Source organism: Scyliorhinus torazame, chromosome 1 (assembly GCF_047496885.1).
Source record: "Scyliorhinus torazame isolate Kashiwa2021f chromosome 1, sScyTor2.1, whole genome shotgun sequence".
In the NCBI taxonomy this organism is placed as follows: domain Eukaryota; kingdom Metazoa; phylum Chordata; class Chondrichthyes; order Carcharhiniformes; family Scyliorhinidae; genus Scyliorhinus; species Scyliorhinus torazame.
The window spans coordinates 77350692-77364440 of record NC_092707.1 but is presented as its reverse complement, the minus strand read 5'-3'; the positions used below and the strand labels follow the sequence as shown (position 1 = coordinate 77364440).

At 47.4% G+C, this 13749-nt stretch overlaps 1 protein-coding gene across 1 annotated transcript in view; it reads right to left on the bottom strand.

Annotated features, from left to right (window-relative positions):
- ksr2 (kinase suppressor of ras 2) overlaps nucleotides 1-13749 on the bottom strand; it is an 815194-nt gene that overhangs the window by 80901 nt on the left and 720544 nt on the right. The window lies entirely within an intron of this gene.

Below are 13749 nucleotides of genomic sequence, written 5' to 3'. Positions count from 1 at the left end.
TTGAGGATTTCTGACAAAAGGTCCTCTGGAAATACTGTGTAGATGGAACTGTCTACATGTGCGTATATATGTTTATTCATAAAAATGCATTTGCTCAACAAGAAATAGAAGTGCTATGATGGGGTGATACAATTCCCTCAAGTACTTCCAAAGATGCCCATATAAAATATCTCGGGTGGAATTCTCTGTTTGTGAGACTAAGTGCTGACCCCAGGACTGAATGGCAGGTGCTTCACGGTGCTGATGGGGGTGCAATTGTCGGAGCCGTTCATGACATGCTAATTGGCCAGCATCCGTGCCACGTGGAACTAGTGCAATTCTAACGCATGCCAGCGCGTGATTGGAGTCGGGAATGGCACAGGAGAGCCTGACAAGCTGCAGCCGCATATAAGCACTGTTTATCACACACTCTCATTCCAGCCAAGAAGATGGCTCCCTGGAGAGCGGCCCTGTGGTTTGCAGACGCAGAGCTTGAGATACTGCTGGATGCCGTGGAGGAGAGATGGGACATTGTTCTCCAAGGTGGGAAGGAGTCTGCCACCCGCCGACATCAATCAGACCTGGCCGAAGGTGGCAGAGGCCGTGGGCCCCACCGCGAGGACCGCAACGCAGTGCAGAAAGAAGCTGCAAGACCTCCTCAGGGTGATCCAGTGAGTCAACAGCTCCGTGCCCTGGCACCACACCTGTCCCACTCACCCCAACCCCAAACTCAGCAACAACTCCTACTCTGCCTGCCGGTCCGCCTGGTGGGGCTGTTTGGGTTGGTGGTGATGGGTGTGGGGAGTGTGGGACAGGGGTGGTGCCAGGGGCACAGAGCAGGTGACTCACCCTGGCTGGTCTGGGGGTTGCCCATCCTCATCCAGTACTGCTAACGGTCCGCCTCTGCCAACCTCCGCCTCTGCCAGGACTAGCTGTGTCAGGTGACGGTGGTGCCCCTCAAACCGGGGGCCATTGGGACCCTGAGGGAGAAGGAGGTGATGGGGCCCATGTCAGTGACAGGTGAGGTTCTGGAACACCGCAGCACCTCTGTAACCCCCCCCCCCCCACCTATCCCTGGCACATTGGGTGGGCAGCGGACAGAACGGGGTGGCACCATGCCACCTGTGACACCCGGAAGACTGCCAGGTGTTACATTGCACTGTCAATCCAGGTGATGCCTGCATGCGTACTGGCCATTCAATCACACCGGACCACAGGCCTGGCTGCTACAGAAGGTGGCCACCAATGGGGATCAAGGTTACAGGGCGAGACACGCAGCAGGCCGCATCCACTTCTGATGTACTTCCCGCGGGACCACTAGATGGAACATTAGGGCACATAAGATTAGAAGGTTAGGCTTCAGTTAGGTTGGCCCAGGTGCAGCTAGGATAGCGTTATGGGTTAGGGCACAATTATAGTACATAGCACTGTCGCCAATAATCACCTACTCACCAACGTTCCAAACTAACCTGCTCCTCTATCTGAAGTTTGTGAGGGGTTGGTTGGGCTGGGTGCAGCTGGTTGGGTGGGGCTGTGGTTAGCGGTAGGCCAGCGATGTGAGGTGCGGGTGGTGGAGGACGGCATGGCCCAGGGCCCAGGATAGTCGGACCCCTGGGGTCGCCCCAGGAGGCAGCGTGGGACCAGACCGAAGATGTGGGAACCATGTGGTATGGCCATCACCGCTCACCACCCATAACAAACCCCCCCCCCATCACAACTGGACTCCATCCCCATCCCTGCCTCCCGTGAAGATCTCCGGTGTGATTGAATGGCCAGTACACATGCAGGTATCACCTGGATTGACAGTGGAATGTGACACCGGGGCGGGAGTCAGACACTGTCAAATGATGCGGAGCATCAGAGCTTATCACAGAGCTGGCTGTCATCATCCTCTGCACCATGGCCAGTTCCGCTGATCCTGTGAACCCAGCGGCAACACACTGTGATGAAGCTAGTGGGAAGCTCGGAGGGGGTGGAGGTGCTGGTGTTGGGGGACTGGAATGCAGGAAGGGGGTACGGTGGGGGCCAGATCCTCGTAGTCAGCGAACCTGGAGGTGATCAGGTTGTCCCGTGCGCGGCGGCCCAGGCACGCACATTGTGCGGCCTCCTGTGCCTGCCCGGGGCACATGTGCCCATCCTGGCCCTCCTCCACATCCGCCTCATCGGACGAGGCATTCCTCCACCTCCTCCAGCATGTCACCCCTCTGTTGCGCAATGTTCTGGAGGATGCAGCGGGCAACCATGATGTGGGAGACCCTCCTAGGTCTGTACTGGAGAGGGTGGGGAGGCAGTGAGCCAGGGTGGGTGCCAAAGGCCACAGTGCATCCACCTGCTGCTCGGGGTGTGCTCTGCTCTTCTCCTGTTCCTCCTGCAATGGGGCAGCGCCTTGAATGGGTGCACTGAGGGGTGCCAATGCCTGGTGGGCCTATGGTTGTGCTCGACCACGGCATCCCGTTGATGGATTGGCTAGAGTCTGCGGCTTCCTAGGGAGGTGTCCTGGATGGAGGGGGAGGTGGGGGCGCACCCAGGGGTGGGGGGGGGGCACCCATAAGGCCGGTGCACTCTGAAATTTACGGGTGACAGTGGGCAGTCGGTGGAGTGCGCAGTCAAATGGCTGCCATGCAGGCCACAGCAATAGTGGTCGGTGCCCGGACACCCCAAACCCACAGCCCATCTCCGGGTCGCCTCCCGCAACTCCCCCCCCAGCCCTGACAGATGCCCCCTCCCAGCCAGCGGCACAGCTGTCAGCCCACAAATACAACTTTGGAGACTTTTCTTCCCCTCCCTCTCCCTCAGCAGCCAGGAAGCCGAGTTCCCGTTTATAAACACCACAAGTGACCCACACCTGCGTCACTTACGCCTGGCGGAGGTCAACGCAAGAGACTACAGGGTCGGGCCTGTTAATGATATATTTTGGAAATGGTGGTCAAGAAAGCATAGGGCATGCTTACCTTCATAGGACGGGGTAAAGAGTATAAAAGTTCAAAAATTATGTCAGTTATATAGAACGTTGGTTAGGCCACATTTGGAATACTGTGTCCAATTCTGGTCACCGCACTACCAGAAGGACGTGGAGGCTTTGGAGAGAGTACAGAAAAGGTTTACCAGAATGTTGCCTGGTATGGAGGGTATTAGCTATGAGGAAAGATTGAATAAAGTGGGATTGTTCTTCCTAGAGAGTCGGAGGCTGAAGGGCGACCTGATAGGAGTTTATAAAATTATTTGGGGTATAGGTAGGGTGAACAGTTGGAGGCTTTTTCCCAGGGCAGAATTGAAAATTACAAGGGGACACAAGTACAAGATGAGGGGGGATAGGTACAGTGGAGATGTGCGCGGAAAGTTTTTTGCACAGAGGGTGGTGGTGGCCTGGAATGCACTGCCAAGTGAGATAGAACATAGAAAAATACAGCACAGAACAGGCCCTTCGGCCCACGATGTTGTGCCGAAGTTATCATAGAATTTACAGTGCAGAAGGAGGCCATTCGGCCCATCGAGTCTGCACCGGCTCTTGGAAAGAGCACCTTACCCAAGCTCAATACCTCCACCCTATCCCCATAACCCAGTAACCCCACCCAACATTAAGGGCAATTTTGGACACTAAAGGCAGTTTATCATGGCCAATCCACCTAACCTGCACATCTTTGGACTGTGGGAGGAAACCGGAGCACCCGGAGGAAACCCACGCACACACGGGGAGGATGTGCAGACTCTGCACAGAGTGACCCAAACCGGAATCGAACCTGGGACCCTGGAGCTGTGAAGCAATTTGTACTATCCACAATGCTACTGTGCTGCCTTTAAGAACAAATAAATCTACACTATATCATTTTACCGTAATCCATGTACCTATCCAATAGCCGCTTGAAGGTCCCTAATGTTCCCGACTCAACTACTTCCACAGGCAGTGCATTCCATGCCCCCACTACTCTCTGGGTAAAGAACCTACCTCTGACATCCCCCCTATATCTTCCACCATTCACCTTAAATTTATGTCCCCTTGTAATGGTTTGGTTGAGGCAGATACATTAGCGACCTTTAAGACTTATCTGGATAGGCACATGAACAGATGGGGTACAGAAGGATACAGGCGGTTGGTCTAGATCGAACACGTGATCGGCACAGGCTTGGAATGCCGGAGGGACTGTTCCTGTGCTGTATTGTTCTTTGTTCCTTGTCTTTGTTCTTTTACCTGCCCAGGCCCTAAACTCTGGAATTCCCTGCCCAAACCTTTGCACCTCTCTATCACACTTTCCATCTTTAAAACACTCCTTAAAATCCATCTGTTTGACCAAGCTATTGGCTATCTCTGCCCTAATGTCCTCATATATCACACCGTGCCAAATTTTACTTTACTCCATTAAAGCACTTTGAGAAGTTTTATTACCGTAAAGGTGCTACTATAAATGCCAGGCATTCTTCTTGGAGGGTTAGATACAGGCTAACTACAGTTGCCACGAGGCAGCTGCTTGTATATCCTCTACTCATGCCCTGGCAATAGTCCATGTTTTCAAGGTCAGCAGAACCTGGCTTCCCTTGTTTTAAAAAAATACTTTGTATCAAGTTACTTTAACATTGTAGATTCCCTTTCTGTTTAGCATTGCTGGTTTATGAATACGTTTGAGTTTATTAAGCATAAGTGTGAAAATTACAAGTGTGAGACTTGCATGGACACAAGACAGAGAGAAAGAGGGGATGAACAAAGAGATAGACAAGAGAGTTAAACGTGAATAATCAGCTTCAACCACTGAACTTTTTTATCAATGATGTGGAGATGCCGGCGTTGGACTGGGGTGAGCACAGTACGAAGTCTTACAACACCAGGTTAAAGTCCAACAGGTTTGTTTCGATGTCACTAGCTTTCGGAGCGCTGCTCCTTCCTCAGGTGAATGAAGAGGTATGTTCCAGAAACAAATATATAGACAAATTCAAAGCTGCCAGACAATGCTTGGAATGCGAGCATTAGCAGGTGATTAAATCTTTGCAGATCCAGAGATGGGGTAACCCCAGGTTAAAGAGGTGTGAATTGTGTCAAGCCAGGACAGTTGGTAGGATTTTGCAGGCCAGATGGTGGGGGATGAATGTAATGCGACATGAATCCCAGGTCCCGGTTGAGGCCGCACTCATGTGTGCGGAACTTGGTTATAATCTCCCCCAACTGTAATCTCCCCCCAGTGCAGGTCTGAGTAGGTGTTTACACATTTTATTTCAGCATAATCAAATGAGTCACCTACCTCATCTGATACTTAAATTATGCTACAAAAAAATAACATGCAAAGGGAAAATTTCTCACGGAAAGGATCAACAATCTGTTGTTTTTTTTTTACCCGGCGGAGACACCTTGCTTCCCCGAATGTGGAAACTGTGCAGAGCCAGACAAGGGGAAAAATCAGGGACATTGTTTGAATACACATGACAGTCTAATCTAATCTAACCTAACACTTTGCTTGCTAAAGTTCTTCAATTACAAACTTCAATCTTTGCCACAGTTTTTCTGTGTGGAATTTTCACTGCGTTAACTGTTAGCATTTACAAACCATCTTTATGGCGGCACAGTAGCACAATGGTTAGCACTGTTGCTTCACAGCGCCAGAGACCCGGGTTTGATTCCCGGCTTGTGTCACTGTGCGGTGTCTGCACATTCTCCCCTTGTTTCCGTGGGTTTCCTCCGGATGCTTCGGTTTCCTCCCACAGGTCCTGAAAGACATGCTTGTTAGGTGAATTGGACATTCTGAATTCTCCCTCTGTGTACCCGAACAGGCGCCGGAGTGTGGTGACTAGGGGATTTTCACAGTAACTTCACTGCAGTGTTAATGCAAGCCTACTTGTGACAAGAATAAAGATTATTATTATTGTGGCCTTACTTCAACATCGGTTTCACTTTCGAAACAGTCAGCATGAGTCAGCATCTAAAAATGCTCCTACCTTCCCTGAAAGCATTGGTCTGTTTCAGATATCGGTAATTAGCTCATCCTCAGCATGTTTCAGAGTTGCAACACCACCCGTGCAATCACGGTTGAAGGACATGAAAATCCGAGTTTCAGGTTTTTTAAGCTTTGGTTCTGATCATTAACTTATTGAAAGATCCGGTGCCATATCAGATTATTGTTTTGCAAACAACGAGTTTCAAATAGCAGGCACCAGAATAAAATACTGTGTCACTGTGGCATGCATATCTTGTGTGTATGTTTATAGCCCCTATGTTTAGCCCTGTCTTACCCTGATTTTGCTCGTTTACATGACAGAGCAGAGCGCTACTTTGAGTAGGGGTCACTTAGGCTCAACCTCTGTCCGTAATGAGCATGAGTCACAATTCCAATGGGCTCCAATCAGAAGCACCAACTCCCTTACTATAAAATAATGCATGGATGTGCCACCGTTTGGATCTGGACACTAGTTCCGAGCTGTTACCAGCTATACATTTAGTCATCAATATGTAACTATAAAGACTACATCCTCAGATTAGTAGGCAGCTACCGTTTGAAGAATTGATGATTTCAAGGTAGCCCAAATAGTGACCGGCATCTGCAGAGGCGGCAGAAGTCCAGCTGCTGGATCCAAGAGCAAGCAGGACACCCCTTTGGCGTTTTGTAGGTTCCAGGGCCACGGTTTGCTGGTGGAAGCCATTTAGCTAGCTGTTGCTGAGGTTGCCATCCCCAAGAGCTGCCAGCCAAGTTAGAGGGATATGGGGAGAGCACGGAAGTATAGTGTTGAGATAAAGGATCAGCCATGATCATATTGAATGGCGGAGCAGGCTCAAAGTGCTGAATCACCTACTCCTATTTTCTATGTTCCTACGTAACTCAATGGCCTGAGGAGTGCCACTGCAAGCAGTGACCACCGTTGGGCCGTACCTAGAGATGAAGGAACATCGAAGGCCATGTATCCTCGAAGACAGGTAAATGGGATCAGGAATTGCAAGGGCCAGGCAGGCAGTCGCCAGAGGGAGACAGGGGAGAGGACGGCATGGATGGAGTTTGTTGATGTCAGGCAGCGCCATTTCTGCGGGGTAGGGGAGGCCTTGTGATATGCCAAAGAGTACCCAAAAGGAAGCCGGCACACGCCAAACCTTGCAGCCCACTGGGAGGCCACCATAGTTTACCTGGCCGTCTCTGCATGTGAGGGAAGCACCCCCGACTGCTTGTAAAATATCAGCCCAAACAGGATGAGGCCCATGACTGATTACAAGTGGCTAGATTTGGCTCCAAGCAGGAGGGCCTTGTGTCACTTTTTCCAACATTGGCAAAATGACAAGACAGCAGTAAGATTTCGGGCACACCACTCAATGTCTTCTCATGCCATTTTGCTGCCTCCCATCCATCGTCAAAGGTCTTATAAAATCTACTCAAGTGCTTTTTCAAGATACTGTACAAGCGGGTCAGTGCAGGCTTTTTTTAAGTAATTTCATTTTTGCTCACTGTAGTTGGTGAGAAAACTTGGTGTCATGACTATTGGCATTGCCATGCCACAGAAATCTGCATAATGTGCTTCTTTATTTGAATCCTCCTATGTTTAAGTTCTCAAGCAGAAGAAGAGGGATCTAGGGATGCCAAGTAGTTGACGCAGGAGGACTGTGTACACCTGCCATTATCTTTCCGCCCACAAACGTAGACCCGTTATATTTATCCACAACTTTTCCAAGGAAATCTGTGTGTGTATGGGCTCCACTTGCCAAGGAGACAATGGCAGACTTGTGGCACATATTCAAATCCAAGCTGAATTCTTTCAGATATACAGCACGGCCATAGGCAGCAAAGGTCACTTCAGTCTTTATCTATTAGGCCGTAGACTCATTCCAACATGCTGCACTGGGTTGCCAACCCTTCAGGATTACCCTAGATTCTCCAGCAATTAAACACTTATCTCCAGGACACTGCTGAGTAACCCTAGAGAAAATTTTGGTTGAAAATAAATCTCTTTGAACATATTTTGTTTACTACTTATGGAAACATTGGGCATGGGGCAAAAGCCTGTTTGACCGACTGCCAAGAATCATCCAACAGATAATGGAGAGTCTAGTTGCTGTTCAGTTGGCAGATATGTTGGATGTTGGGCAGGGCAGTTGGCGGCCTGAATGTGATGCTATATCCAGGAATATATCCAACCAGAGTTGCCAACCCTAAATTGTAGTCCTTCATCAATATTCGGCACCAACCATGCCAACTTCTCTTTTTTCCAGCCACTTCATGCATCATATAATTAGCTTTTCCCACCATTAAATATGGGGGCTGCACCTTCGCCTACCAGTAGATCCTACTTCATAGTTCCACAGTTGTTTTCTTTTCAGTAATTTTTGCCTGGCACTTATTTCTCCTCATCCCCTAAGGATTCTCAAAGGAGATAGAATGGTTTCTGAACACTTCCATAGGTTCTAAGAAATGTTGTCATTTGCTCCCATGCATCAACCCATTTTCAACGACCGCATCTTTTTAGTTTCGCCCAGAGTTGAAGCAGTCCCCCTACTTGGGTCACGAGGCTACACAAGGAACTATGAAAAATTATGCATTGGAAAATTATGTGCCACCAGCTCACAACACCTCTAGCATGCTTTTCACGAGCAGCATGTAGCCAGTCTTGACATGAATATCTATCGCCTTATATGTCCCTAAGCCCAGCATCAATCAGGGCATTGATCATTGCAGACAACAGCATAGGAATGCTATCGTTAAACAAATAGCCATGGGCTGTACCAGAGATTCTATAAGCACTTCAAATGATCAGCAGGATGATGAAGGCTTTTTGTGTGCCGATATTTCCCATGCTGATTGCCCAAAGGAACCCGAACCTGGAAATGACTATAGTATTAATACAGAAACAAAAAATATATCTGTATTCAATTCCTACATCCCACAATTTTAACAAAGGAATTCCTTTTGTTTACTTTTATTTTAATTAGGCTTAACACCTCTATTACACATCTCCATTAAATTGGCAGAGAAAAATAAAGGTATGATAAATCACACATAGTTATTTCTATGTTTCTACAATGTGGAAAGAAAAGTATTTCCTTCCCTAAAGGGCATTCGCGAACCACAAGGGTTTTTAAAAGGCAAACTCTTCACCTTCCTCTGCTTAGAGTCTTTGCAAATGTAAAATGTTTAAAGGGAGAATGCACAGGTACATGAATGGTTAGGGTAGGGGTGGGGGGTAGGGCGTACAAGGCCTGCTTGCAAAATTAGGGCAGGCAGTGTACCTCAAAGTAGGAACCACTGTTGGTAGAGATGGAAGACCTGGAGGCACAGAGAGCGTCACAAGAGAGAAAGGTGTGTGAAACTGACTCCTTCACTAACCAAGCTTTGGATACCCTGCTGTAAGAAGTGCACCTAATTAGGCCAACAGTTCCTTTTGGCACAAATGCCACCCTACTGTGTAGAATGAAGCCCAAATTACAAGACAAGAGATGGAGGCTGAGTGGATGTCTTGCTGCAATTATACGTAGGCCTGGTGAGTCCACGCCTGGATTATTGTTGTCGTCTGAGGAAGGATATTCTTGCTATAGAAGGAATGCAGTGAAGTTTTATCAGACTGATTAATGGGATGGCGGGGCTGACGTATGAGGAGAGATTGAGCCAGATAGGATTATATTTTCTGGAGTTTAAAAGAATGAGGGGGATCCAATATAAACCTATAGGGCAGGCAGCACAGTGGCGCAGTGGTTAGCACTGCTGCCTCACGGCACCGAGGTCCCATGCTTGATCACGGCTCTGGGTCACTGTCTGTGTGGAGTTTGTACATTCTCCGCGTGTCTGCGTGGGTTTTACCCCCACAACCCAAAGATGTGCAGGGTAGGTGATTTGGCCACATTAAATTGCCCCTTAATTGGAAAAAATGAATTGGGTACTCTAAATTAAAAAAAAACCAGAAACCTGTACGGCACGATTTATCGGCCTTGTCGCGCCCAACTTGATGATGCGGTGATGCAATTAGACCTCTCTTAACTCCCTTTCTTGACCGGTGGAATAAAAACTGAACTAGAACTGAACTGCATAATGCATTATATGTATCGTGATGCTTCACGATGCATTTTTGTGAAATCAGGAATGCTTCACGAACCATTAAAAATGGCGGGCAGACCCTCATTTAGAAGATCCACCTCCATTTTCAGCTGAATCCATTTTTGCTGGTAGGGGAAAGAGGGTGAAGCAAAGCATGAATCGGGTTGTCCATTTAAAATGATTGAGAATTAAAAAAAAACATTTTGACTGTTGTAAGGGCCTGCACTCACAATGTGGGAGTAATGAATTGATGGAGTAGGTGTAAATGCTCTTAAAAGGTAGATAAAGTCTGTATAATTTGATAACTTAATTTATGATCTGATGTTTTTGAATTCCCACTCAATAAACTTTAAAAAACAGGCTGCAGTTACCACTGAAAGTTTTAAAAGAAAACATCTGCTGGGTTGCTTTGATTGATAGGAGTAGGTTAAAAAAACAATTAGCATTTGTGCAGTTTTAATAGAGGTCTTTGATGACTTTTCCAAAAGGGCAGTTAATATGCCATTATGAATGCTTGGCTGAGTTTCAAAAATCAGTTCTCTGAGTTCAAGGTTTCATTAATAGTTCAAAGAGTCTAGTAAATGATCAGCTATCTTTTATCTAGTTGATGAAATATATTCTTGTTTATTTTTATAAGGGATGAACCACTAGAGGAGATTTAAAAGCTTTCAATGGGTTTCATGAGCGGGAAGTTTTCACTATCAAGTGTGTCGGGGTGAGAGCTTGATTTGATTGTTAGACATTTATTTTTTTCATCTCCACTTGACTCCTGGGGACTCCCCATGGTTAAAACTGGGTGAGTGGCTATGGAGGGGGCATGGAGGACATGCGGGGACATATCGGGGTGATAATGGGTTGGAGGGCATGAGTTGGCACTGAGTGTGCATGAAGGTTATGAGGGGCCTTAGAGGGACCGTGGAGGTGCAAGGGTGTGAGGGGTGAAGATTAGAGGGCCTAAAAACGTTTTAAATAACTGGGACGAAGACCCATATATCTGAGGCTGGCCTACTAACCAGCCTGTAGTGATCTGTATACCTGCTGGTATGTAAAAGGTTAACAACTGTATCATAGTGATAGACAACCACTAGATGGCAGCACTAGACTCATGTATATAAACTGAACTCAGAGGATCTTCCTTCCTCTTCGAACCAGGAGTGACTAGACAGCAGAGTGTTCGAGAGATTATAGCTTAGTTGGCATGTGTAGTTAAACATAGTGAATACATCTTCTGATTTATTTTATCATCAGTTATAGTTGTGAAGAGTGAACAAACACATTAGTATTTATATTCGTTATTCATTAAATGTTATTTGCTTTAAATTGAAAACTGAGAGTTTCATTTAACTACAACCATCAGACCATTCTGGGAGTAAGCAAAGAGTAACAACGTATTACAATCATGTAATATAACATTTGCCCATCGCCGTGGCCATCTAAACTCCATTTCCGGCATCAACGAGCTCAACTCCATCACAAACTCTCCCACCCAGAGGGTAAATTTTGCTTATCCGGGTATTTTTTACCGAGGTGGGTCTGGTGAGGCAGGAAAGTTCGACATTTGGGCTACCTGCCTCAGTATCAAAATCTGTCCCATAACTTCTTGTTGCAGGCATTGTCCTGGCCTTACACAACAAGTTTTCCTTTCTGTAGGTTCCTCCCAAAATAAGCTGACAGCACCTAATGGCAGCATCATTTTCAGTACATTAAAGCACCTTGCGATAGCACATTCCAGTAATCACAAGGATGTTCTTATTCAGTTGGAGGAAGAACGATCTGGTATTTACAATTCACAAGGCAAACAGCTGGTAGGAGTGAAATAATAAAGAACTGGGCCAGGCTGTAATGTCACATCACATGCAAGGCATACAGACAAGAAATCTTGGAGAAGTTATAGCAATTGTCCTCGAGCCTCACTGCGGTACTGCTAGAGGCTTTTAAAGAAGTTCAGTGTAGCATGCTGCAAGGGTTATCTTCATCAGTATCTTAAGATATGATTCAAAGCAGTGAGGAATTGGACTCAGAACAATTGTCATGAGCACTTTGACTAATGTCATTGAGACATCCCTCGCAGGGGTCAGACACTGTTGAATTTACTGAGTAATTTGGCCATTTTATATGTTGTAAGCTCTATGTAAAAATACTCAGTTGAGAAAAAACATCTCTTGGCTAGTTTAGCAGTCATTTTCTAGGCATGGTGAATACTAGGACACAGTCATATCCAAACTCTTGAAATTCTACATACTTCTACTAGTTAAATGAGGTCTGCCCAAGTCGATAGTGCAGCATCATCTGACTCCCTTATCTACAGCTGGATGAATTTGACATGCAACGCATCACATACTTCCCAAGGCGAGACTCTGGGGCATCACAGAATTAGCCCTCCCGCTTTTTACTGTTAGCATAAGACAAAACCTAAAACAAATGACCCCGGGCGGGATTCTCCGACCCCGGGCCAGGTCGGAGAATCACCGGGGGAGTGGGGTGGGGGGGCGCGATTCACCCGATGCCGCTCCGACGCCGGTCCGCCGATTCTCCAGTCACCGGAGAATCAACGCCATTAACACCGGCGCGGTTGACGCGGCCCCCTACCCGCACCCCCCAGCGATTCTCCCTGCGCGTTGGGCCGAGTGGTCGCCGAGATAGGCCGAGTCCCGCCGGCGCCATTCACGTGTGGTCCTACCCGGAGGGACCTCAGCGTTCATCCTGCGGGAAGCGGCCTGGTGGGGGGAGGGAGGATCCGACCCCAGGGGGGGGGGCCTCCACCGTGGCCTGGCCCGTGTTCGGGGCCAACCAATCGTCATGCCGGCTTCTCCTGGTGGATGCCTATTTTACTCTGCGCCGGGCCCCTGTAGCTCTCTACCATGTTGCATCGGGGCTGGCGCCGAGAAAGCAACTAGCACACATGCACGAGTTTTACGCGCATGTGCGAATTCGCGCTGGGCGCAGCGTGCATGCGCAGACACGCGCCGCCCGTTTGACGACAGTATCGGCAACTGGAGCTGCGTGAGTCGATCCAATGCCTTGCTGGCCCCGTGAGGCGCAGGATCGCTGATCCTGGGGGCCTGTTGACGCCGTCATAAAACGCGACAGTGTTTACGATGGTGTAACACTTAGCCTCAGGAGCAGAGAATCCTGCCGCCCATATTTAGCAGAAACTCAATGGGCGTAAGAATAATTTAAGTATTTTGTAAGGCATGAAACTAGTCGCCTTCTGTTTGACAACACAGTGCTAAGCACAAGTCCTGTTCGGTAATTCTTTTCAATCTTATCTGTTGTTATCCACTTCATCCTCATATCCACTGTTGAACTAGCTTCTTGGAGGAATTCAACTGAGGCCAATTCACTCTCAGAATCCAGTAGTTTGCGTCGTAACGTCTCTTAAAGGCTTTAAGATGGATTAAGTGGCTCACGATTCTCTATTTTCGAGTTAATTTATTTAAGTCTATTGACAATATAATTTATTATAAGCATTTAAAGCCTGTTTCAAACAACTATATGCTTCCTCATATTATTTGTTATGAACATTTAAAACCTGATTCAAATGACTGCACTTCCTCATTAATATGATTCATAGTTGGACATAGGATTGGTTGGCGCTCTGATTTCTTTTTAACTCTTTCACTTTCCCAGATTTCAGATTCTGAAAACCAGTTACAAAGGCATTTTAATCGAACTGCACCATTGTATCGGATCTTGCACAGGTCTACTGAGTGGCAATAATTCTACAATGATACTGCAAAAGTTATTTTCTTAAATACTGTTCGTTTCAAATAGATTT